Source organism: Lissotriton vulgaris, chromosome 2_1 (genome assembly GCF_964263255.1).
Source record: "Lissotriton vulgaris chromosome 2_1, aLisVul1.2, whole genome shotgun sequence".
Lineage (NCBI taxonomy): Eukaryota > Metazoa > Chordata > Amphibia > Caudata > Salamandridae > Lissotriton > Lissotriton vulgaris.
Genome location: NC_141687.1, coordinates 1,619,627,617 through 1,619,655,098, shown reverse-complemented (window position 1 = coordinate 1,619,655,098; position 27,482 = coordinate 1,619,627,617). Strand labels below are relative to the sequence as shown.

General features: G+C 47.3%; 1 protein-coding gene and 1 pseudogene across 12 annotated transcripts in view; both read right to left on the bottom strand.

Moving 5' to 3' along the window:
* EYA3 (EYA transcriptional coactivator and phosphatase 3) overlaps positions 1 to 27,482 on the bottom strand; it is a 1,455,294-nt gene that overhangs the window by 622,592 nt on the left and 805,220 nt on the right. The gene's annotated exons all lie outside the window — the stretch shown is intronic.
* Positions 23,212 to 23,340, bottom strand: LOC147732961 (small Cajal body-specific RNA 14; annotated as a pseudogene).

The following is a 27,482-nucleotide window of genomic DNA, read 5'->3' as shown; positions in this document are numbered from 1 at the left end:
GTAACATTCTATCCAAATACCAACTTACCGCAATAGAGGATTTGTTCCCAGAGGGACACGTCTTTTCGGTATCAGACGACCACCGATTTACCGGACGTTCATGGACTCATTCGTTTTGACCCGGTTGCGATCCATGCTCAGAGCACAGTTCCCCTCTTTCCCGCTTCCTCCGGACGAAATGGAGGCCCTGACTTTCTTGATACAGTCCCCAACTGGTGCGCATGTTGTCTCTAGGTTGTACAGACTCTGTGTAGCGGCTCTTCCTGCTTCGGACGCGCGAGTTCGAGCAGCATGGGAGGCCGATCTGGGCGGCACTATCACTGATGACCAATGGTCCGCTTGCTGCCAGGCCACCAAAGACGTCTGTCAATAGCAGACAAATTAATACATTTCAAGTTTTTGCAGCGGCTGTATTTCACAACGGCCTTGGCTCACAAGCTCGACCCAGCGAGGCCACATTGCTGCCCCAAATGCGGGGCCCCGCATGCCGACTTTGCACACCTTACCTGGACGTGCCCCAAACTACATGACTACTGGCTGCAGGTGCACCGCATTTTGGTTGACATTCTAGAATGTGTCCTACGGCCCATACCTGAGATTGTGCTGCTGGGATATGTTGTTGAATTTCCCCGTACCACACGGAAACTCGCTGCCATTGGCTTTTTGCTCGCGAAACGGGAAATTGCTATACTTTGGGGTTCCAGAAGACTTCCCACCTCCGAAGCATGGCTCCGCAGTCTGGCCCATTGTAATATTAACAGTGTGGAATACTCCGCGCAGATCCCGACGGCCTCGCGCCCTGTCGATATCTGGGGCCCATACAGAAAGTACATCAGCAAGTTAACACAGGCTGCACAGTCTCAGGCTGCGAGTTCTATTGTCCCGGAGGGGGTGGGATAGATACTGATCACCCGGCATGGGCGTATTGTTTGCTGAGTCAGGATTATTTTGTTGTTTTTCTGCGCTGTGGCAGGAATGTGGAGGGGTGCTACAGATTCCATTGTTGATGATGCCTGGCGACGGGGTGTGTGGTTCCCTGTCTCTTTGCTTACTATTCTCCGAATGACAAGATTGTTCTACTTGCATTTATTCACATATCACACCGGCGTCCTACGATCGCCTATGCAACCGCTATTACCACCTTGTCATGATTGATGTGTTGATTGTCGCTCTCTCTCTCTCGTTGGCATTTTTCTTTTTGATGTGTTTGAATTATGTTTATCTCTTTGCATCATACTCGCATGTGTGCGAATCACTGACAGAACTGGAAAACGGAAAATGAGGTTTCTAGAATGTGTAACACCATTCGTCATATTATTGGTCACGTCTTGCAGATGCTTGTTTTGTATTATTACTAACAAAGTTTCTGATTTAATTTACACGCCATGCGATTGTATGCTTATATGGACCAATCTGCTGCAAATAAAGATATTTAAAAAAAAAAAAGAAAAAAGCATTATCATACGTCTATGACCTCTATCTAACAGACGATGACTTGGATAGGCACTTGAACAGAGTTAATACCATAATACTTGGCTTCGCATCTGAAGGGTATAAATTATATTTTAAGAAATCACGAATTGCCCACCTCAACGTCCTTTTTCTGGGATACGAGTTAAGTGAAGGCAAAAGCCTGGGAGACAACTTTTTAGAGAAATGTGCGCTGCTCCAACCTCCAAAAACTCTGAAAAACATAGTCAATTCTAGGTTTCCTGAATTTTGGAAGAACTTACATTCTAAACTACGCAGAAAGGGTTAAACCTCTCTACGAACTAATCAAACTTGATTTTAAACCAATTAATTGGACTCAAAAACACACAGAAATTTTGCGTTCAGTGCAAACAGACATGTTAGCAACACATTTACAGACTTGCGTAAACGTACGCAACCTTGTAATTTGAATCATTCCAGGAAGATGCAGAGTCACGTACTTAACCTTTAATGAAGGAGAAAAAGTACCAATAGCTTATAAATCACCCTTGTACACACAAGCTGAAATGAAATTCACTTCTACAGAAAAAACTCTGACAGCGGTTCAAACTGCTGTAGCAAAAGAGCCCTCGCACAAGATAAGCACAGAATGGTCATTACTCCTGTATCTGCTCTAGAAGCAGTGACGAAAGAGAGTATTCCGAATGCAAAAGCTTTACATCCGAGAGGGATGCAATGGGTTAATTCTCTTGCTGCAATAGACGTTGAATACGTTTTTGACCCCTATTTGAAAACACAAGAATTTCTACAGTACGAACAAGAATGTCCTCTGCCCACTGAGATTCAGCCTCTAGAACAGTATGAATGTATAATTTATACAGACGGATCAGCCCAGCCCGCAATAGGGGGTAAACAAGCTTAAAGTGCTGCGTGCGCGATCGTTAAAAGTTGCTGGCGCGATGGTAAATTCCGACCTATGGCCTCAAAAACACAATCTCGGAGATTGTACAACTCAGCGAGCTGAACCACAAGCATTCAAGATGGCGCTTGAAAATACAGATCGCGAATTCCCCACACTCCTAGTGTGCAATTCTTATTGATGCGTTCTATCGTACAATGAATACTTGCAGAACTGGATTCAAAACTGTTTCAATGATGCGAAAGGTGGCACAATCAAGCATAAATTGCTTTGGGAACAAGTAGTTTAGCTACAAAAAGAACTACCAAAAACTCACGTGATCCATACACTGAGTCATCAACGTGATGGCGTTCACGTTGCAGGGAATTTATTGGCTGATGAAGCCGCCAAGGCAGCTGTACAAAGGGCTTCCGTAGCTACAATCACTCATTCAAAAAACTAAAACAGAAGGCGAAATAATGCAAGCTATCAATGCTTCATATAAAGACAGTGGTATAACACTTCCGAAAGGCTTTCCACTCAAATACTCATACATAACTGATGCAAATGTTCCTTTTGTTCAAATCCCTGGAGTGGGGGATGGGGTAATTCCAAACATGGAACATAGATTAGGACTGATTTTAGCAGCACTTGGAAGGGTTTGCCTCTGCACTCGCAGGTCTTTCCTGCCACAGTGTCATTACTAAAACAGAGATACTGGTGGCTGCGCATGAGGAAACAGACCAGAAATTATGTTTTGGAATGTGAAATCTGCCAAAAGATAAAGTCTCTACAGTGAAACGTCCTGCGCAGACGCCCCTGTTGATTTCAGATAAACCATTAGCGTGCTTTTACCTAGCCAACTGCGGTCCCTTACAGAGGTACGGTAAATACAACTATATCATGGTCGCAGTGGATTCATGCTCAAGATTCATTTGAATGTGGCCTCAGCGCGCGGCTGACGCCCGAACTGTTATAAAGGATTTGAGAGTTTTTAATCGGCACATACGCAGTCGGCACGCTACATTCTGACCAGGGTCCTGCATTTAGCTCAAAAGCTTACAAGGAGGCCATGGCCAATCTAGGCGTTGCATTGCGGTACTCTAGTCCATTCCATCCTGAGGGAAATTCGGTAGTGGAGAGAAAAAAACGGGACATAAAGCAATCTATAACAGCTAGGGTATTAGGCTTGGGTGACGGGTGGGTCAAACATCTAATAAGTGTCCAACGTAGCCTTATTAATCTGCCAAGAAGTTCTCTGGGTGGAATCACTCCATATGAAATCCTTTTTGGAACTAGAATGATTGTCCAGGACCTTGATCGGCACACTTCAGTAGTAGAACAGAAACCTTTTGATATCAAAGAACGTTTGGCTGTTTTGCAGGACTTAAATGAAACAAGGAGAAGTCAAAGCAACACATTGCAGAAGCCAACGACCACTGAAGGAGAACCACCCGTCCCAGCAAGGCCTACCTGGATTTCAAAGATTGGGGATCTAGTCAGAGAAAAGATAGCAAACAAGGAGGAATTTGGGCCTTCTTACAGACAACCAGTACCTGTGCTAGCAGTCCACGGATCAAGAACAGTGTTACTGCCGCCCCTTGCTGGAAGAAAGGAGAACAGGTTCGTATCTATCTACCTGGTAAAACTACATCATGTGGCCAATCATAAGTAGTAGGCCAAGTGGACTCCAAAGATGTAGCAGACAACCAAATCTGGTTACTATCCAAGAGGTTCAAATTGAGATGCTCATCACCTTTGAGGAATCTGTAGTGCGAAAAGAAGGACTAACCAACAAAGCCATGGAACTTGTGCCTCTTGAGACCCAAATAACAGTTCGTCAACAAACACCTGTTTACAATGATATAGCATCTGACTATACTAATATGGCAGGGGATCAAGTAGCTCCAGGTATTTCAAGTAATCCTGATGCAATACCTAAAATTGACAGGACTGCCTCTGGCTATTTCATTAACTTTGATACGTTTTCCAAGGATCCCAGTGAACCTGAAACAACGCCAGTAAAAAGAACTTTTAAAGAACAAGCAACAGAACTTTTTCATCAACTGGAAAATACTTATCTGGTTTCACCATGGATTGAAAGTTGGATTGTGTTGGGTGTACTTTTTCTTCTCTTTTGGTTGACTCTTGTACTAACTTTGGGAATGTTGATAAATGGAAGATAGAGTAGAAAGGACACAGCAAGTAAGAACATCAACTTACTCCTCAAGCCACACAAATCATCCCATCATGAACAACGAGACTTGTCATTGGTGAAGATCACAGCGGTTCCTATACCTGGTGGTATAGCTTGGGACAGAACTGAATATGACATCTTTGGTCCTGCAGAGCTGTTGAAGATTTCACACCAATTCAAGGTTTCCTTGAGTGACTGTTTCATCTAGTACCTTTTCTGATGATTGGGACTTTGAGACTGTTAATATGATGTCAGAATTAGAAATGTCAGCAAAATTTACAAATAATGAATACTTAGAAGGTTCATCAGATTATGAACAAATGTACTGTTATAATAATTATGCTCATCACTTCTTGCATAGATCTGCAAACTCTAGAAATGTACTAACTTCTAATCATTGGGAACATTGTCCAACGCCACCAAAGGGTAGCTCGAAAACATTTTATGACAAATTTCTGTACTTTTCAGGCTTTAATATTTCCAATCCAGAATCGTTTTACTTTAAAAATGTTAAGACAGGACTGAAAAGTATGTTGACTAATACTAAGCAAAGTTATTCTGCGGCATTTTATGCTCAGCCGACTACATTAGGTTTTGACTTTTGGAAAGACAACATTGAGACAAAAACTGTCTGGGGCACGAAAGACTGGCAGGTGCAGGGATTAGAAGCCTTATTTAGAGCCTGCATCATCCCTGAACAAATATTGTTTTTAAATAACACTGTCCAACAGACATGTTGTCTTGGCCTGGCTAAGATAAAAGATTTAAACCAACAGTCCATACCTACACGGATATTAAGAAAACTACAGAGGGGGTGGTGGACGTAAAAACTATTTTACTACAAAACAGAACAAATCCTGATTGGGAAAAATGGTTAATCTGGCCCACAGACACAAACAACTGTCAAGATAGATTCCTGAATAAAACACAAGGGTTTACACTCACTAAGCCAGATCCAAGATATGTCCAGAGACAACAGGGATAGCGACGACATACAGTGTAGGAAAACTGTGCCTTGAGTGGCTACAAAAATCCACACTAAAAGCGGTAAAACACATATTTACTTAAAGATGGCGTTGATTCTTGCATGGACCTGCAAAACCGCGTCATAAACGTTTTATATACGCTGGTATATATGCAATTTATAATGAAGCTAGGAACGCAACGCAAGCAGAGACTGCAGAACGAATATTAGAAATTGATCGTATTGATTTAAAGAAATCACTCTCTGTAGTTGACAATGGGTTAACGACTGTCATCCAGAATGTATTCTTTGGACAGCATACTATCCTCTGCCATTGACATAATAGAACAGGACTTGGTCATGTTACAGCATGGTCCGTCACAATTACGCTCTATAATGCTTTTGGGCTGGATGTTACAAAATCTTCGTTCTGGCTATGTGCCATGGCGTCTAATAAACACCACATCATTGTTTTCTAAATTTATCCTTACAGATAAACAAATCACTTTGGCACAAAGAGGAGCAGACTATACGGTGCTGAGCATTAAAAGACTGGAAAGATTACCATTAACTGTTTCTGAAAAGCCAGCAACAGAATGGATAATACACGGAACAAACACACTACACTGCCTGTCACAATTTTTCATTTTCAGTATTGTTAAAACATATACCAGTAGGCATATATGAAAGGTTGGGTAAAGAATACATCAAGTCAACCTGGGATTTACCATTCACACACAGATGTTGGAGTGGGGGAAAGAAGTATTTCTTAGTGGTGCACACTACAAGAACTCACTCTGCGGTACACTTTTGTGTCAGGGTAATAACTTACACGGGGCCTGCGAAGGTTCTTCGACCAACTAATCCTGCCAGCTGCAAGGTTCTCCAGCTGCAGTGATAGATCCAATTTTTAGGCAGCTTTCTAATGAAAGATAGATCCAATTTTTAGGCAGCTTTCTAATGAAAGCTATATTATGTTGAATGATCACAGCTGCTGTGGAATGTTGCCAGGAATAGCCTATCTCGTAACTGTGTCAGCCAGGGTCACTTGCTGTATATGCAAGTATTGTTTCCTAAAACCAAGTCAGACGGGGAGTCGCTGTTAGGGCCTTCACTGAACATTTCTTCTATACAAATTAGTACTATAAACAGAATAAAAGCCATTCTTTTACAAAAAACTGTGCCACTGACCTCGTCCAAAGACGTATGAACTGCAAGTTGCAAGGACTTCTGCAGAGATACATGCCCTTTTATCCACAAACTGCCCTATACATTTCTTAGAAATGTTAGGTCGTATCTTAAACATGTCTGATACCAGTGAAAATTGTACATGTATTTAAGAGTTTTCGGGACTAATAGCACCTTTTGAAGCAGTCCTAGGCATATTTCCAAACTTCGTGCACTCTGTGTTCGGCGGCCTGCCTCACATTTTGGGACTCTTAGCAGGAATACTATTTTTAGGTCTCGCGACCTATCAATGCGCGCAAGCCCATGGAGCGTAGCGAGAATTCATGTCCTCAAAACGCCCGTGAAACCAAGGGTTTCGTTCGTGCGGTTTTGTTTAAGTTCACGTGATTCACGTGACCAAACAAGCACGCGCATTCACGGCCTACTTTGTTTCCCGGCAAGGGCTTCTCCTCCCCTAATTATTCATGTCCGGCCGCTGGCCGGCCATACTTTCAGTTTCCCGGCCGCTCACAGCACATCAAAGGGCTTCGCCCAGCGTGCGCTCTGCGGCTTCTCCTCCCCTATGCCTGTTTATCTGCACCTCTCCTCCCCTTTCTTCACTTCATGCTGTCATATCCCTCCCCTCATCCTCTCTACCCCTCTCCTAGCATCTTTCTACATTCTTCTCTGCCGCCCTCGCACCATTATTTTCATGACTGCGTCTTTCATCCTCTCTACCCCACTTATAGCGTCTTTCTACATTCTTCTCTGCAAAGTGACCCTTTTCTTTCACCCGCAGCCTCCTCTCGCCCCCTGCAACGCTCCTGCCTCCCCCCTCACCCACTGTCTTCCTAGTGACCCTTTTCTTTCACACGCAGCCTCCTCTCGCCCCCTGCAACGCTCCTGCCTCCCCCCTCACCCACTGTCTGTCTACTCCTCCCTCTTATCTTTCAGTCATGTCCCTCCCTCTGCCTCAACCCTCTCACTCCTGTCTGTCTATCCTCGGCCCCTGTGTCTCCTCTCCAATGGTGATTGATTTTTTGAATGTGTACATTAACGTGTATTATGTGTATGTTTTATGAACGTATATGTATATGTTATATGCATGTCTTTGCTCCGCTCCGGTGTTGTAAGGCTTCAGAGTTAGGCCCATGAATTTTTCAGGTGGGCACAAGAGTCGATTTGTATGCAGTCTCTTGATTTATAATTCATGGGGTAAAGCTGTGTATATCACTTTACTCGTTTTGATATCACAATTAAATAGGGATAAATGAAGCCAATCTTGTCAGTGACTTTCAGAGTATAAGCTATTCAGGAAATGAAAAGGCTGCTTGGGCTGTAGGATTGTTAACACTGCCTCAAGGGGGACGATGCCCTTTAACTTCGACCGACTGTAAAGGCGCTAGTTAAAGCTTTGCTGAAGCCGTGTGGCTGACAGAAAGCTGACGTGCACCATCTTAACAATGCTTTGCTATAAGCAGAAAGTGTATAAACTGTCAGGCTGTGTTCACCGTCTGTTTTTTCCCCCCAATTTTGAAACCATGAAACCAAGTCGGTCCTCATTGATCAGAGAATGCCTGACTGATATCAAGTATTCTCTACGGGTATCGAAACATGACACTTATGTTCCAAATAATCTTTTAGTTGCTGGTTTGTTTCCAAAGAAGATATTTTGAATTGCATGTTTTCACCTATATATTCTTCTTTCCAAAAATGTCAATTACTATCATTTCATTCGTCCAGCGCTAAAGTGCTAGTTTGTGGGTGCTTCAATGTGCGCTACCGACTGGAAGACATTTGAAAACAAAAGCAGAATTCAAAAATCCAGGCAGTTCAACACAACAAACAAGGGGGGCACCGGGCCCCAAGTTGTTTAATTACATTTGGACTTCTGGCAAATTATTATTTTTCTTTATATACAAGTAGCAGACATGGCAAATAAACAACTCTGTGTCTACTTCGTTTTTAGGTTAAAACACGTCCCCTTTTCCAACTATAACTGTTTCTTTTTTTTTTAAGTCTGCATTTAATACAATTATCACGTACCTTCTTCGAAATATAGTTGCTAGCAAAAATGAATATACACGAATATATATTTGATCAATATTAATCAAGGTTGGGAAACCAGTACTTACATTTTAGCCAACATCCACCTGCACCAGACTGACCAGATTTCGAAAACCAACAACTGGGACATTTTTCAAACATAGAAGTAGGACAAAAAATTGCATCGAGTTTGGGAATTAGTGGCACCGCTCACCAACACGGAAAACAGACAATGAGGCACTGAGTGGAATTCAATGCAACGTTTACACATCAGTGTAAAGTAAATTAATTTCTGCTAGAGGCAGGTAATCCTGCTCTAGAACACATGCAAATTGATCTCAGTCAGTGTAGTAGCATAACAAAACACATACACTCATTTGCGAAAGTTATAACTATTGGCATTGTAAATGACAAAGCGATTCATTTAGCTATTTTCAAAACCAACACATAAATAAAAAAAATTGTCATTTACAAGACCAATAGCTCAAACTTTCCTACTGCGAGACCTATTGGCAACGCCAGTGCTTGTTGTTCCTTCTGCTCCGATATGGCAAGTCAAGTCACCATCGACGGGGAACGTCGTTTACGACGCAACTTTTAGCACGCAGTGCTATTAAAACGCGGTTTTTAAATCGCATTCTATTACAACGCATGACTCTGGGGGGCGCTCAAGGATAGGGAATACTTTTAATTTACTTTCCAACACCTTCCCTAGTGTCAACGGGGACTGGTGTTGGAATAGTAAATTAAAATATTCACTATCCAACACCCCTTTCTGTTATGCGTTGTAAAAGAATGCGTTATAAAAACCGCGTTGTTACAGCATGCGTGCTAAAAGCATGCGTTGTAACAACATACATCCCACCATCGACACCCAGATTACCTTAGAGAACACTCTCCTGGCAATGAAGTGTCATGAGCTCATGATACAGATTCTGGGCTTGGCTTGTTTAAGAGATCTGAATACCACATGGTTTTTATCATTCCGACCAATCTGGCAAGATTTCATCTTACCTATTCTACGATGCCTGCTATGTGGAGAAGAATGCGTGCTAGACGTCTGTCTGACACTCCCATCAGTCCTGCCAACGGATGTTAATACATTGCTTGGACCAGTAACGGCTCATGCACTGTGTTTTCCCCAGCGGCTACCAATCCTGATGGCGTCATTCGTTGAGATCTCACAGACGCAAAATGCAGACACAGATACCTGGAGCGACAGGCACACAGGTAGAATCTACTTCGAACATTGCTAATGCGACTAACGCTGATGTAGATGCTTCTCATCTTTGTGCAATGCATCTTCTTAACGAGGTAGTCCAACTTTCACCTACTGTAGTATAAGAATTCTTTACCAGCTTATAAGACTCTGAATTCGACCTTAATTTTTCAAAACAAGATTCTAACTTTGGAACTCTTATTTTTCTATGATCAAACTTTTTTTTTCTCCAAATTTATATTTCCATTTTTTGGGCACAAAGTACTCTGCTTAAAGTAGAACTATTCATAGAGAACAAGAATTGTGTTTAATACTTTCAAGAGACTAAATTTGACCTTGTCCACAACCAGGCGAATTATATATTCTGTCAAGGAATGGTCTCAACTTTTTTTCAGTATTTAAGAGCCATTTCATAAATGTATTTTAGTAATTCATTCAGATAGCATTTCCAATGTCATACTATATGCTTTAAATGTAAACATTGCTTTTAAAATGCGTACAGCACAAATACTCTTTTTGTGTACAACCAAAACCAATGCATTTTGGGTGGGGTTTTAACACATGTTTTGAATATGTTTTATGTCCTTAGAACTTAGTAATGTCGTACATAATAAAGTGGAGTGGGTGTTGTATGGCGTTTTAGGATCCAAGTGAAATTTCCCGATTCATGCCCTTATATGGGTACAATTCACATTCCCCTAATATAGGCATAGAAATCATACCCTTATTTAGACATAGCCCATGCAGTCCAAATACAGGCACGGCAACTTCCACCCGTACCAAAACGTCAACGATTTCTTGGAAAAATCGGCTTAAGCAGTAAGGGACCTTCCCTTGCTTGAATATGGATTTGTCCAAGAACTCATGTACTTTACAAAGAACTACTATTCCCTTGGGGTTCTTTACTGACGTTATTGTGCCTGCCTTCACGTCGAATAAGGCACCTTCAAGGTATCAATATGCCTTCACTTGCCCTAGCAAGACACGGTGGTTCGGAGCAGTTCGACTATCTACTTGCCCGACGTAGCTCGCTACAGCAAGTGCAGAAGGAAGCAGACCCTCCAGCTGACGCACTGATCGAGAAGCTGTCCTTTCTCTCACTGAGAATTCAGCTCTTGTGTTTCCAAGCTCCCCTTGTGGGGTGTTGGGAAATCGAGTCCCGAGACAGAGATACCAGACGACCTTCATTCTGAACTTAAGGTATGGAGCTGATTAGAACCTAAGAACTCTTGGATAGATTCTTGGCAAAGAAAACCAAAACTATGCTACACAATACTTACTCCCTCCCGCGTACTATCCTTAGGTACATTGGGGTAGGCGCATTTTAGAAGCACCAGTTGAGTATTTTAGTCAATGTTATTTATGTATGAATTTTTATGGCTTAGAAACCATACAATGCTTTTACAGTATTATTTCGTAATAGTATTCTCGCTGTACGCATTATACTTTGCAGCCTGCATTATGATTGCAGCAGTTCATTTCCTTAGCATGAGAAAGAAGACTGTTCAACAAACCTTTTATTAACAAGCATTTACAATGCAATGGTCTTGGCATTATTAAAGGTAGAGCTATTGGCATTGCTCATGACTTTTTTAAATCATAAATAAATGGCATTGTCATTTACATTGGCAATAGCTTAATCGTGAAATAAATGGCATTGTCATTTACAATGCCAATAGCTTAATCACTCGCAAATGCATGACCTATTGCATTTACACCCACACAGAGCCACCCACACATACATACAGAGCCACCCACACAGTCATTCACATAGAGGCACCCTCACACAGACAGAGCCACCCACACATAGAGCCACCTACAAAAAAAGCTATCCACACAGAGCCACACAGCCACACACAAATGCAAAGAGTGGGGGAAAAAAATCGCCTCTCAATTGAGAAGAAATCAAACACAAAATTATTGGCCAGTACTCCTATTGGCACAAGTCAAGCTAAAGTGTTGGGGGTGGGGTGGTGTTAGGGTGTAGCAAAATATTATTCTTGCTTTGTCAAGTTGATATATACATGTAACTTAACTCTAACACTCCTCCTTCCACTATACAACAACTGCATCAGACACGAACATTATGAACCTAGGAAGGTCGACCGTTTTTATCATAGAAGAAAAAGGATATGAAATTAGACTAAAAACAACAAGACGTATGCAAGTTTTGGGAGACTGAGCAACATGTCCACATTTTGACACGCATTTTTATGTTCATTAGGATCAGTCCATTTTTTCTACAGACAGTTATGGTGCCCAGCTGTAGAAAATATTACCGACAATGAGAATTGCACAACTGGTTACTCTATTTATTCTGAACCATACATGCATAACTCTGCTGCTGCAGTGGCTGTGAGCGTAACTTGTTCTCCAGCACACACAGTGCATACTTGGTACCCAGCAAAATACCAGCAGCATTTCTGCAAGGTTCCATTGGGGCAGCTGCAAGGGCTCATTCTGCTAGAATTCAGTCTCTTTATCATGCACTTAGTAAATGGACAACGCTAAAAATCAAGACATTTGCAAATCCAATGTGGACAAAGAATCTATAAGCCACAACTGTTTATAATCAAACTTTAGCCATCAGTATCCTAAATTACACGTATACTAATCTAAGATGCAAACTGTGTTTTGGATATGCATCCTTATCAAACAAGCATTGGAAATGCAATAGGTCTCGCATTAGGAAAGTTTGAGCTATTGGTATTGTAAATGACACTTTTTTATTTTTGTGTTGGTTTTGAAAGTAGCAAAATTAATAGCTTTGTCAGTTACAATGTCAATAGTTTTAACTTTTGCAAATGTGACACCTATAGCATTTGTAATGCAATGTGTGTTGTATTTACGTGACTTAGATGTCTTGATATTACAAATAACAATGGCTTTTAATTTTGTAAATAATTAATACTTAAATAAAAGTAATTGTAATTTATAATGGCCATAGCTTAAACGTTTGTAAATAACTTTTGTGAAGATTATGTTCAGTGTCTTTTATTGTGACAAAAATCCAAGAACATTGCATTTGCACCTACACACACACAGAGCCACACACATATAGATGTGGTGGTGGTGGTGGATGTGGTGGTGGTGGTGATGGTGGTGGATGTGGGGGTGGATGTGGGGGTGGATGTGGTGGTGGATGTGGTGGTGGATGTGGTGGTGGAAGTGGTGGTGGATGTGGCGGTGGATGTGGCGGTGGATGTGGCGGTGGATGTGGCGGTGGATGTGGCGGTGGATGTGGCGGTGGATGTGGCGGTGGATGTGGCGGTGGATGTGGCGGTGGATGTGGCGGTGGATGTGGCGGTGGATGTGGCGGTGGATGTGGCGGTGGATTTCATGGTGGATATGGAGGTGATGGTGGATGTGGTGGTGGATGTGGTGGTGGTGGATGTGATGGTGGATGTGGTTGTGATGGTGGATGGGGTGGTGGAAGTGATGGTGGTGGGTGTGGTGGAGGTGGTGGATGTGGTGGTGATGTGGTGGATGTGGTGGATGTGGTGGTGGTGAATGTGATGAAAGTGGTGGTGGATGCGGTGGTGGATGTGGTGGTGCAAGTGATGGTGGTGGATGCGGTGGTGGATGAGGTGGTGGATGTGCTGGTGGATGTGGTGGTGGTGGATGCGGTGTTGGATGTGGTGGTGGTGGATGTGGTGGTGGATGTGGTGGTGGTGGAAGTGGTGGTGGAAGTGGTGGTGGATGTGGTGGTGGATGTGGTGGTGGATGTGGTGGTGGATGTGGTGGTGGATGTGGTGGTGGTGGTGGATGTAGTGGTGGATGTGGCGGTGGATTTCATGGTGGATATGGAGGTGATGGTGGATGTGGTGGTGGATGTGGTGGTGGTGGATGTGATGGTGGATGTGGTTGTGATGGTGGATGGGGTGGTGGAAGTGATGGTGGTGGGTGTGGTGGATGTAGTGGTGGATGTAGTGGTGGTGGATGCGGTGGTGGATGCGGTGGTGGATGAGGTGGTGGTGGATGTGGTGGTGGATGTGGTGGTGGTGGATACGGTGGTGGTGGATGTGGTGGTGGTGGATACGGTGGTGGATGTGGTGGTGGTGGTGGATGTGGTGGTGGTGGATGCGGTGGAAGTGGTGGATGTGGTGGTGGATGCGGTGGATGTGGTGGATGTGGTGGTGGTGGTGGTGGTGGTGGATGTGATGGTGGAAGTGATGGTGGTGGGTGTGGTGGATGTAGTGGTGGTGGATGCGGTGGTGGATGAGGTGGTGGTGGATGTGGTGGTGGATGTGGCGGATGTGGTGGTGGTGGTGGATGTGGTGGTGGTGGATGCGGTGGAAGTGGTGGATGTGGTGGTGGATGCGGTAGATGTGGTGGTGGTGGTGGATGTGGCGGTGGATGTGGAGGTGGATGTGGAGGTGATGGTGGATGTGGTGGTGGTGGTGGTGGATGTGATGGTGGATGTGATGGTGGATGTGGTTGTGATGGTGGATGTGGTTGTGATGGTGGATGCGGTGGTGGTGGTGGAAGTGATGGTGGTGGGTGTGGTGGATGTAGTGGTGGTGGATGAGGTGGTGGATGAGGTGGTGGATGTAGTGGTGGTGGATGAGGTGGTGGATGAGGTGGTGGATGAGGTGGTGGATGAGGTGGTGGATGAGGTGGTGGTGGATGTGGTGGTGGATGTGGTGGTGGATGTGGTGGTGGTGGATGCGGTGGTGGATGTGGTTGTGGTGGTGGTGGATGCGGTGGAAGTGGTGGATGTGGTGGTGGATGTGGTGGTGGATGTGGTGGTGGATGTGGTGGTGGATGTGGTGGTGGATGTGGTGGTGGATGTGGTGGTGGATGTGGTGGTGGATGTGGTGGTGGATGTGGTGGTGGATGTGGTGGTGGTGGTGGTGGTGGTGGTGGTGGATGTGATGGTGAATGTGATGGTGGATGTGGTGGTGGTGGTGGATGTGGTGGTGGATGTGGTGGATGCGGTGGTGGTGGTTGTAGTGGATGTGGTGGTGGATGCAGTGGTGGTGGGTGTGGTGGTGGTGGTGGTCGATGCGGTGGAGGTGGATGTGGTGGTGGATGTGGTGGTGGTGGATGTGGTAGTGGCGGATGTGGTGGTGGATGTGGAGGTGATGGTGGATGTGATGGTGGATGTGGTGGTGGATGTGATGGATGTGATGGTGATGGTGGATGTGGTGGTGATGTGGTGAAAGTGGTGGTGGATGTGGTGGTGGTGGATGCGGTGGTGGATGAGGTGGTGGATGAGGTGGTGGATGTGGTGGTGGATGTGGTGGTGGTGGATGCGGTGGTGGTGGATGCGGTGGTGGTGGATGCGGTGGTGGTGGATGTGGTGGTGGTGTTATTACAAATAACAATGGCTTTTAATTTTGTGATAATTAATACTTAAATAAAAGTAATTGTAATTTATAATGGCCATAGCTTAAACGTTTGTAAATAACTTTTGTGAAGATTATGTTCAGTGTCTTTTATTGTGACAAAATCCAAGAACATTGCATTTGCACCTACACACACACAGAGCCACACACATATAGATGTGGTGGTGGTGGTGGATGTGGTGGTGGTGGTGATGGTGGTGGATGTGGGGGTGGATGTGGGGGTGGATGTGGGGGTGGATGTGGTGGTGGATGTGGTGGTGGATGTGGTGGTGGATGTGGTGGTGGATGTGGTGGTGGATGTGGTGGTGGATGTGGTGGTGGATGTGGAGGTGGTGGTGGAGGTGGTGGAGGTGGTGGATGTGGTGGTGATGTGGTGGATGTGGTGGTGGTGAATGTGATGAAAGTGGTGGTGGATGCGGTGGTGGATGTGGTGGTGCAAGTGATGGTGGTGGATGAGGTGGTGGATGTGCTGGTGGATGTGCTGGTGGTGGATGCGGTGTTGGATGTGGTGGTGGTGGTGGATGTGGTGGTGGATGTGGTGGTGGATGTGGTGGTGGATGTGGTGGTGGATGTGGTGGTGGTGGAAGTGGTGGTGGAAGTGGTGGTGGAAGTGGTGGTGGATGTGGTGGTGGATGTGGTGGTGGATGTGGTGGTGGATGTGGTGGTGGTGGATGTAGTGGTGGTGGTGGATGTAGTGGTGGATGTGGCGGTGGATTTCATGGTGGATATGGAGGTGATGGTGGATGTGGTGGTGGATGTGGTGGTGGTGGATGTGATGGTGGATGTGGTTGTGATGGTGGATAGGGTGGTGGAAGTGATGGTGGTGGGTGTGGTGGATGTAGTGGTGGTGGATGCGGTGGTGGATGAGGTGGTGGTGGATGTGGTGGTGGTGGATACGGTGGTGGTGGATACGGTGGTGGTGGATACGGTGGTGGATGTGGTGGTGGTGGTGGATGTGGTGGTGGTGGATGCGGTGGAAGTGGTGGATGTGGTAGTGGATGTGGTGGTGGATGTGGTGGATGTGGTGGTGGTGGATGCGGTGGTGGATGAGGTGGTGGTGGATGTGGTGGTGGATGTGGCGGATGTGGTGGTGGTGGTGGATGTGGTGGTGGTGGATGCGGTGGAAGTGGTGGATGTGGTGGTGGATGTGGTGGTGGATGCGGTAGATGTGGTGGTGGTGGTGGATGTGGTGGTGGATGTGGTGGTGGTGGATGTGGCGGTGGATGTGGCGGTGGATGTGGCGGTGATGGTGGATGTGGTGGTGGATGTGGTGGTGGTGGTGGTGGATGTGATGGTGGATGTGATGGTGGATGTGGTTGTGATGGTGGATGCGGTGGTGGTGGTGGAAATGATGGTGGTGGGTGTGGTGGATGTAGTGGTGGTGGATGCGGTGGTGGATGAGGTGGTGGATGAGGTGGTGGATGAGGTGGTGGTGGATGTGGTGGTGGATGTGGATGTGGTGGTGGATGTGGTTGTGGTGGTGGTGGATGTGGTTGTGGTGGTGGTGGATGCGGTGGAAGTGGTGGATGTGGTGGTGGATGTGGTGGATGCGGTGGTGGTGGTTGTAGTGGATGTGGTGGTGGATGCAGTGGTGGTGGTGGTGGATGTGGTGGTGGATGTGGTGGTGGTGGATGTGGTGGTGGTGGATGTGGTGGTGGTGGATGTGGTGGTGGATGTGGAGGTGATGGTGGATGTGGAGGTGATGGTGGATGTGGTGGTGGATGTGATGGATGTGATGGTGATGGTGGATGTGGTGGTGATGTGGTGAAAGTGGTCGTGGATGTGGTGGTGGTGGATGCGGTGGTGGATGAGGTGGTGGATGAGATGGTGGATGTGGTGGTGGATGTGGTGGTGGATGTGGTGGTGGATGCGGTGGTGGTGGATGCGGTGGTGGTGGATGCGGTGGTGGTGAATGTGGTGGATGTGGATGTGGAGGTGGTGGATGTGGTGGTGGATGCGGTGGATGTGGTGGTGGGTGTGGTGGTGGTGGATGTGGTGGTGGTGGATGTGGTGGTGGTGGATGTGGCGGTGGTGGATGTGGTGGATGTGGTGGATGTGGTGGTGGTGGATGTGGCGGTGGATGTGGCGGTGGATGTGGCGGTGGATGTGGATGTGGCGGTGGTGGATGTGGTGGTGGTGGATGTGGTGGTGGTGGATGTGGTGGTGGTGGATGTGATGGTGGATGTGGTGGTGGTGGATGCGGTGGTGAAGTGGTGGTGGATGTGGTGGTGGATGTGGTGGTGGATGTGGTGGTGGATGTGGTGGTGGATGTGGTGGTGGATGTGGTGGTGGATGTGGTGGTGGATGTGGTGGTGGATGTGGTGGTGGATGTGGTGGTGGATGTGGTGGTGGATGCGGTGGTGATGGTGGATGTGTTGGTGATTGTCGTGGTGATGGTTGATGTGGTGGTGGATGTGATGGTTGATGTGGTGGTGGTGGATGTGGTGGTGGTGGATGCAGTGGATGTGGTGGATGCGGTGGTGGTGGTGGATGCGGTGGTGGTGGTGGATGCGGTGGTGGTTGTAGTGGATGTGGTGGTGGGTGTGGTGGTGGATGCGGTGGTGGTGGATGTGGCGGTGGTGGATGCAGTGGTGGATGTGGCGGTGGATGTGATGGTGGATGTGGTGGTGGTGGATGCGGTGGTGAAGTGGTGGTGGATGTGGTGGTGGTGGATGTGGTGGTGGATGTGGTGGTGGATGTGGTGGTGATGGTGGATGTGGTGGTGATTGTGGTGGTGATGGTTGATGTGGTGGTGGATATGGTGGTGGATGCGGTGGATGTGGTGGTGGTGGATGCGGTGGTGGTGGTGGATGCGGTGGTGGTGGTGGATGCGGTGGTGGTGGTGGATGCGGTGGTGGTTGTAGTGGATGTGGTGGTGGGTGTGGTGGTGGATGCGGTGGTGGTGGATGTGGTGGTGGTGGATGCGGTGGTGGATGAGGTGGTGGATGTGGTGGTGGTGGATGTGGTGGTGGATGTGTTGGTGGTGGATGCGGTGGATGTGGTGGTGGTGGTGGATGTGGTGGTGGATGTGGCGGTGGTGCATGTGGCGGTGGTGGTGGATGTGGCGGTGGTGGATGTGGTGGTGGTGGATGTGGTGGTGGTGGATGTCACTGCACTGGGCTGATATGATCTTTGACAAAAAGTATTTTTCATTTCTTCTCTCCTAAGCCTGGACTTTAAGGTGACCCTATGGTGGCATATAATGCTAAGCACATAACCAATTTAGCATACATTCCATAGCACAACATAGTAAAACATACCACAACACTTTAAATATGTATTTGTATGTGGTCGCTGCACATCCTGTTTTTTTGTTTTATTATTTTAGAGTTTACTAATGTTATTGTATTTAATTATCAAACACAAATTATCTAGAAAAGAGGGCCTGATTTTCCTTTTTTTTAACTTTAAGATAGCTCAACGGGTTAAACACATTAGCCGAGACTGACGTTTTGCTATTAATTAACAGGTTCCCCGACATTATTAATGCAGCCTAAGCCATTCATCCTTCTGAGGTACGTAACTTTCATTGGCAGTGTTCTCTACATGAATACGCAGTTTGACAGAATGGGTCTATCATGTGAACTGTGGAACATTATGGAGAGGTGATTATTACTTGAAGCAAAAATACAGCCAATCACAGCAAAATGACTGCTACTGGCTAAACTGCTGTGACGTTTCTTTAGTTCCAAACAAGGAATCACGAGAGAGATTTGTTAACAAAACAAAATTTGAAAAGAAATATAACAGTGGAAGCAAACAAGGCATCCAATTTTTGAAATCCTGAACAGAGACAGTAACGTATTCATTGTGTAATAACGTATTCATTGTGTAAGAGAAAAGACAGTCAGAAAACAAAACGAAATACAAACCTACAGACAGCACAGATAAGACAAGACGGAGGGCATTGCTGTGGGGAGGGGGGAGGAGAAATGCGACACGCGGCATGAGGGTGTGAAGCAGCAGGGGCCTGAGACGCGGCCGCCTTTGATGTGGTAATGCGAGGCAAGCGGCTGGTGGCATTGTGCACGCGCTTTCACATGCACTGGAAGAAATCGCCTGGGAATCGCCTGATCTCGGTAAGCTCTGGTTAAGTGCCTATATATCGAGCTCCCGCTCTCAATGCGCATGCGCATTGAGATAGGTCGCTCGACCTAAAAAGGAACAATTTTTGGAAAACTGCCAAGATACAGTAACTCCAAAGCCTTTCCTAAAACCACCATTATACCTATTCAGTAGAAATATGGCCACCGTGCCACATAGCAAGCCAGAACAATGAAACCTTTCCAGTATTAAAAACAAACTGCAGTGTGTGTACACGACACAAAAGAAAAAAGGCTTGAGAAAAATGAAGCAAATCGAACACAGCATCGTTAGTGCCCGGCACTTGGGAGCCTGCTAAGTAACCGGATGCAAGGACTATGAATAGTGAGCAGAAGATGGATCTCCAGGGAGATAAGTCAATTCTCAATCATGAGCTCATGAAAACTCCCAGCTCTTTTATGGCCCGCTCGGGGAAGTTTATTTGGGAGACTGGTGTGGGAAGGTTATCGGTGACTTCTAACGGCAGCGAGTTATTTCCAACACAACTCAAAATTAGCATCCTGCCGAGAGCATGGGAAACTCAGACAAGCGCTTCAATTAGACGTCGAGACTAGACAGTAGAGAAAAAAAAGCTTCGTTGATAAAAGATTCTCGCTCATTTTAGGCTCATAGAGCTGTGAACATATAGGTTTAGATGGAGCAAGGGCATTTACTGACCCAATAGTGCGACAGAGATGAACTAAACACCTAACAAAGTCTTGTTACAGCAAAAAATAAAGGATAGAGCGAATAACTGAAATCTGCAATCGCTACTTAAAAGACATTCCTCATCCCTCAAAAGGTCTCCCTCATTTAGCAATATTGGCACTTGTTTTGAACTACAACAGGCGAATATTTAGATGTAGGGTCACTCTTCTCCTGCTGCTCCCCAAAGCGCAGTGTGGCCTATTACGCAGTAATAACAGAGTCATGGGCAATGTGCAGATCAAGTAAAAAATGTTAAAAAATTACAGAACTGCACCCTTAGACAACAAAATGCACCAAACCACTAGCAACAAGCATTTACAATGCAATAGGTCTCCCAGCATTAAAGTTTGAGTTATTGGCATTGTGTATGACAATGCGTTGCATCAAATTTTTAGCACACTTTGAATTGGTGAGCAGTGTGAGTGTGTGCAAGAGTATGGTGTTCTTGAAAGCAGTGTGGTAGAGAGTGCAGGAATTTGGGTGACCTGAGCAATGTGGATGATGCACCTCACACACGGGGCTGACACAGTTATTATTCACACAGCTCTGATGCACCTCAGGTACGGGCTCACAGATGTTATTATTCACACAGCTCTGATGATGCACCTCACGCACGGGGCTGACAGTTATTATTCACACAGCTCTGATGATGCACCTCAGGCACGGGCTCACAGCTGTTATTATTCACACAGCTCTGATGATGCACCTCTGGCACGGGCTTACAGCTATTATTATGCACACAGCTCTGATGATGCACCTCACGCACGGGCTCATAGCTGTTATTATTCACACAGCTCTGATGATGCACCTCACGCACGGGGCTGACGCAGTTATTATTCACACAGCTCTGATGATGCACCTTAGGCACAGGCTCACAGCTGTTATTATTCACACAGCTCTGATGATGCACCTCTGGCACGGGCTTACAGCTATTATTCACACAGCTCTGATGATGCACCTCAGCACGGGGCTCACAGCTGTTATTATTCACACAGCTCTGATGATGCACCTCATGCACGGCCTCACAGCGGTTATTATTCACACACAGTGATGACCCCGGGGGCAGCCTGCACCTTCCTTCCCTACTGTCTCTGCATATCACAATAAGTCTGGTAATGGGCAAACTGTCTTGGTTGGCATGACATGAGGAAGTCTGGTAATGGGCAAACTGTCCTGATTGGCATGACATGAGTAGGGAAATTTGAAGGAAAAAAAGGCAAAATTCATTTTCACAACCTCTTTGAACTTTGCCAAGCAAACTATTTTAAAAAGACCCATGAAGACACCCGCCTGATTTTTCCACTCTGTGCTAGCAACATATGGGGGAAAGGCTTAAACGAAGGGCCACAGCTAAAGTGCACTCATTGGATTCAAAACAGAGTTGGTAGGATCCTGGCATCTGGAACATTTACACTTCTTAAAACGGCACCAGGGACACAAACATCCAACAATATCCAGTTTGCTGTGAGAATAAGCCATCATTTTCCCTTCAAATATTAAGCAATTTAAATGTTACTGCATGCAAAATGATGGGGGAAAATACATGTACTGTATGCAGCCTATGCAGTAAAATCAGAAACATTGACCGTAGTAATTCCCACTAATTCCCCCACAGCGAGTTATCAGATGCTTTCATTACAAATCCAGATTGCACTTTAACTTCATTTTAAAACACATCAGCACTGCAATATGGTGGCTCGTGAACAGGTAGGTGTACAGTAGGCTTCCAGGAGTTGTGCTTTAAGGGGTAACGTTGGCGCCTCCTGGATCCAGCGGTCACTGGATGGTGATGCGGGCCCTACAGTCATGTCAGAGGGACTGCAGGAGCAGGTGGTTATTACATGAGGTCCGGGTAGCTGAGGTGACGAGCATGCCGCCTCTTGCACCACCGCGGCCTGCCTCGTCCTCTAAGAGGTCACCCGGGAAGCGGCCGAGCAGTCAAGAAAGACATCAGGTAAAGCAGAAGAAAATAAAGCGGTACACAAAAATATGGCAAATGGAATCTGAACCTCGGCTACATTCAGTACCCCCTAGTATTGCAGTCATTATGATATTTTCTCTACTCGAGGTGAGCAAGTGGCAGGCACACTGCGCAGGTTTTCTAACTGACCCTACTACAATAACTGACTTTGCTGACATTTGCAGAAACGTTCTTTTGTTTGCAGTGGTGCAGTGTGGACTTTCAATGAGAGGGGTGCACATCGGAGTCCTCGTTTCTTATTAACAGTACGATCAGTTTAGGAGGGCAGTAGGGCTTCAGGTTGCAGATATGTATGACTTCCCAGACTTTATTGCTTGATTTTGCTTCCGAAAAAGTATCACTCATAACCGCTGAAATGTCACTCATAATTACACATAAATTATGAAAACGTCACACATAGCAATCTGAAACCTTGGCAGCTATGAAGGTCTACGTGCTCTTTCGAGACAGTTAACCACTTTCAACAACACCCCATCCCTCCCAGCCTCACCCCAAGCCGGGCCCCCTGTGCATGTTAAAGGTGCAGGTCTTACCTTGCTGTAGAGCTCAGAGGCGGACATCGCGGCGCCTCGTGCCCCTCCTTGCAGGGTGCACCGGATGAACGGAACTGGAAGCGTCTAGGCCGTGACTCCTCGCAGGTGGGCCTGTCCTGAACCCAAATAAGGCCTCCCCCGAGCCCGGCTCCCCGTACTTAAGCCCACCCTCCCCCGGCACCCCGCCTGGCCTCGCTTTGACGCTGCAGGGTGTTTGAGCCGTTGCCAGGACTCGAACCCCGTAGCCCGGCTTCATAACCATCTGCTTCAACCTTGAAGGTAGTTATTACAGAACTTAGAGCCTTTACGTCAAAGTGTGTTTTGCATGCTTGTAAAATGGCCTGCCCATCCCCACTTCGCACTTATTTACACACACGCGCGTGCACTGAAACCTACGCACTGCTCCTGTCTGTACAAATTTCGGTGGAAACGTTTGGTTTGTTTCCTGTCTCAGTATCTCCATATCTCCATATCTCCATATCTCCATATCTCCATATCTCCATATCTCCATATCTCCATATCTCCATATCTCCATATCTCCATATCTCCATATCTCCATATCTCCATATCTCCATATCTCCATATCTCCATATCTCGGTGCAGGTTCGCGCGGCGTCCTCGCGCCGCCTTTAAAAAGCTGTAGGGAGCCGTAGCAGAGGCACCTGGGGGTCCTGTCGGCAGTGGGCCCCCTCTTGTTGCTGTACGTGGCTGCCTTGGGGTCACATGGTATTACTGACGCATGCAACCGTCCGGGAGGACACCCACGTGTGAGGAGGAGCGGCCGGGGATCGAACCGCCCACGGAGAGAAGCCGCGCCCACGGAGAGAAGCCCATGCCCTAGAGAGAGCCCCGCGGTGGCAGCTGAAGACCGGAGTAGCGGTAAGTGGCGGCGGGGGGGGGGGGGCGGTGCGGGGGCGCTTGATGCACGTGTGTGTGTGTGTGTGTGTGTATGCGTGTATGCGACAGCAGGGGTGAGTTCTCTTTATGTTGAAGACCGGAGTAGCGGTAAGTGGCGGCGGGGGGGGGGGGGCGGGGCAGGGGCGCTTGATGCACGTGTGTGTGTGTGTGTATGCGTGTATGCGACAGCAGGGGTGAGTTCTCTTTATGTGGGGGTGCATGCGTGCATGGGCGCTTGTGTGTGTGTGTGTGTGTGTCTCTGCGTATGCGCATGCGCATAGGGTGTTGGAGCTTCCCAGGAGACGGCAGCTGAGCGTGTTCGCGTGCGCGTGGCCTACGCCGATCGCCTTTGCGCGCGGCCGGTGCTGTCTCCTGGGAAGCATAGTCAGCAACAAAAGATCTCCTGGCGGACACAGCGCTGACGCGCTGTTAAACGCCAGGAGACCTAAAAAGCATAAATGCCTGAGCACAAACAACAGGTATCAAGTTAGAAGCATTCATTAAGTAGTTACTTAACCTTTACACTGATCAGAATGTTCACTGGGTGCCATTTCAGTGCTGTCACTTCAGAAATGAAGAACTATGCAGAATTCTCACTAGTCATTTTAAACAAATAGTAAACGTCCTACTCAATTCCTCTTTGTTGTCCCTGGAGGACTTTGCACACACTGTGCAATTTTATAACAAATAGAGCCCATGAACTAACTCACAGATGCAAACACACACACGTGACCCTGCACATGCTCGGTCATCAATGCGATAAGTGTGCACATCCCATTACACTCAACTGAAACGATAGCTGCCCCAACCATCACGGTCCTTCATGCCCCATGCAATCAGCAAACCATGAGCGCACCCCTTTATTCTGCAACTTCTACATGCGGATCATCCACATTCTAGGACATGGGCCTGCACTTACACAACTGCATTAACTACAAATTAGGTTGATACCTCCTGCCCACGTTGCACATACTGCGTTTGACACTACATACACCGTATCGCTACTATGCACATACCTCCCAATGCAGGTCTAATGCACCCTTGCATTCTTGCTATGTGGCAGGTTCAAACACACTTTGAGGTGTCCTTAAACATGAGTTGTTAGACAGATCACATTCCTGACCAACAGATAACCCCTTATCCTTTACGATTAGGGTAGATTCCACACCCACCTTTACAGGACTCATAACCTCTGCGTGGCACTGCCGTCCTCTAGCCAACCTACACCAAAATATCGCTATACTTGGTACTGTGCCTCTACTACTGAGCATTCTACTTAACTTTGCCTGCCCGTGTCTCTTCGCTCTGCGCCGGTCCTCTAGTCCCTTGTCTGACATGAGTTCACTCTACACATTACCCACACGATGCTCCAGGAGTATCTAATGTGCACAGACCTGGCTCGTGTCTCTGCCTCCATCGGGTGACCACCCCATCGCTCTCAACATCCCTCCACCATCCACCCTCAGCATGCCCCGGTCGCAGCCTCACCTTCTCCAGCTTATCGTGCAGCTCGGCCAAGCTGGGACGCAGCAGCTTCTCGCCCAGGTCGGCTGCAGTGTGGCGGTAGTGGTCGATGCAGGGCAAGGCATCGATGGTGTGGTGTCCGAAGGTATGCATACGGTAGGTGTTTGTATGCGTGTCATAGTAGTAGCGCTGCTGCCTGCCCGAGTGCTGGCTGCCGACCTCGCTCAGCGCCGTGTCCCCGTTCTGGAAGCTCACCCCGCCGTGCGCCGGGGCCTCTGGGGAGTCACCGCCGCCCCCCTCCGTCACCGGGTCCACCTGGAAACGGCTCTGGCTCGGTGTGGGGGCATGGGTCTGAGGGGCTGGTTGGGCGAGCAGTTTCTCTTCGCCCGGGGCCAGCGGGGCCTGTGCGCTGCCCGGCTCGGTTTACTTCTGAACGTGAAGTATCGCGGGAGCGGGGCTGTGGTAGGACAAGAGAGCCACTGCGCGCACACAGGGAGGTTTATGCCGCAGGCCAAGACAAGAATAAAACGGCAAAAACAAAATGGCGGCCGCAACGATTTTCGGATTCGGGGCGGGAGCAGCGAACAGCGGGATGGGGCGGGAACGAGGACAGCGGAAGCAGGCGGGAACGAGGACAGCGGGAGCATGCGACCTACCTCATCTTTAACAAACAGAAAAATGGCGGCCGGCGCTTCTGAAAGTTTTCGGATTGAGGGCGTGGTTTTGCTGTTCTGAGTGACGGACTACGTCACTGTCTAAAGAACAGCAAAACGTACGCCCCCAAATCCAAAAAAGACGGAGTTTCTTTGGAGGGACGGCTCTCTCCTCCAATGGCTGGCCTCCGTTTAGGAAGCCAGCCAATGGAGGAGAGAGGAGGGTTAAACGACCCTACTAAGAAACATAAGATCTCCTACCGGAAGCTGGCAAGCCAGCATTTCCGGTCCGGAAAAGTTTTAACTGGGCCGAGCCGAGAGGAGATGGCCACCTCATGAAGGGAAGCCACTGCCGCCTACCACTCCTCATTATCTAGACTCGCAACATCATGATCCCATTTAGCTCTTAAGCAGGTCAGGGGATCCGCCATATTGTTGATGAGCTTTTTATAAATAAGAGATAGGTCTTCAATTGGAGAGGATTCAGGAAGGGATTCACCCCTAGGGAGAACAGCGAGCAGGGCATGTCTAATTTGAAGAGATCTAAAATATTCGGACTGGGCAAGTTCATACTCTTGCTGCAGTCGGGAAAAGGGAACTACCTCACCGACTTCCATAGATCACCCACCCTGGAGATGCCTATAAAGTCCCATCTATCGAAGCCCTTCGAACGGATCAGTCTACTAAACTGTTTACAGTGCCAAGTGGCGTGGCTTGTGTGCGTTTACCCTCCTAGCCCAGACTCTTAGGAGCCACCTTCCATATATGCACTGTGTGCCCGGTCAGGCCGGTCAAAACAGGCCTCAAAGCTCGTGCGTATAACGCACCCTCGAGGCCGCCCCACGGCAGGAGCCACCTGTCAATTTGAAAGGCCGGGTCCTCCTGCGGTCTACATGTGCATTGGATAATTCCTGCGAGTAGCGAGGCCCAGTAATACCTTTTGATACCCGACAGCCCGATACCCCCATCAAACCATCCCAGTGTGAGATTGTGTGTTGTGATATAGGGTGGTTTGCCCTCCCATAGCAGATCTCGGACAATACCATTAAGGTCCCTGAAGTACGAGGCGGCGACTTGGAGTGGGGTGTTCTGTAGCCCATACAAAAGTCTAGGAAGGGACATCATCTTGAACAGGGCTGTGCGCCCCAAAAGAGTCAACGGGAGCAACTTCCAATGTTGAAAGTCAGATTTGAGACGTACTAAAGGCAGCAGGAGGTTATTGTCGTAAAATCTAGATAGATCTTTGGAGACCCAGATTCCCAAGTATTTGAAGCCGTCAGCAGCCTCAGCCAGTTGCAACCCCGAGGGAGGGAGGGCCGCTTGGCATAAGGGACATAGAGCACTGACTTAGACCAGTTTATCGAATATCCAGCAAAACTACCAAATACTCGGAATATGTCCTGGACTACATTGAGGGATGCCGCGGGGAGGCCAGATAAAGCAGGATATCGTCCGCATACAGTGAAATGCGGTCTTCCCAGCCCGACGTCCACCTAAGGCCCCTGATGGCGGAGTCTTGTTGGACCCACGTTGGCAAAGGTTTCAAAGCCAGAGCAAAAGGAAGCAGTGACCAAGGACAGCCCTGTCTGATGCCTCTGCCGAGAATAAAAACAGGGGATTTCCTACTGTTAACAATTACTTGTGCAAGTGGTTGGTGATACAGAAGTCACACCCAGTTGGTAAATTCAGGCCCAAACGCCAATTTGCGGAGTACAGCAAAACATGTAGGGCCATTTGATGGTATTGAAAGCTGATGCAGCATCCAGGTACACCACAACTGCATCTTCCCTGATTGTGTCCACCCGGCACAGCACTCCATGAAGCCTGCGCAGATTGGGGGAGGTATTTTTCACAGGCTTGAACCCAGATTGGTCGGGATTGACCAGTCGGGTT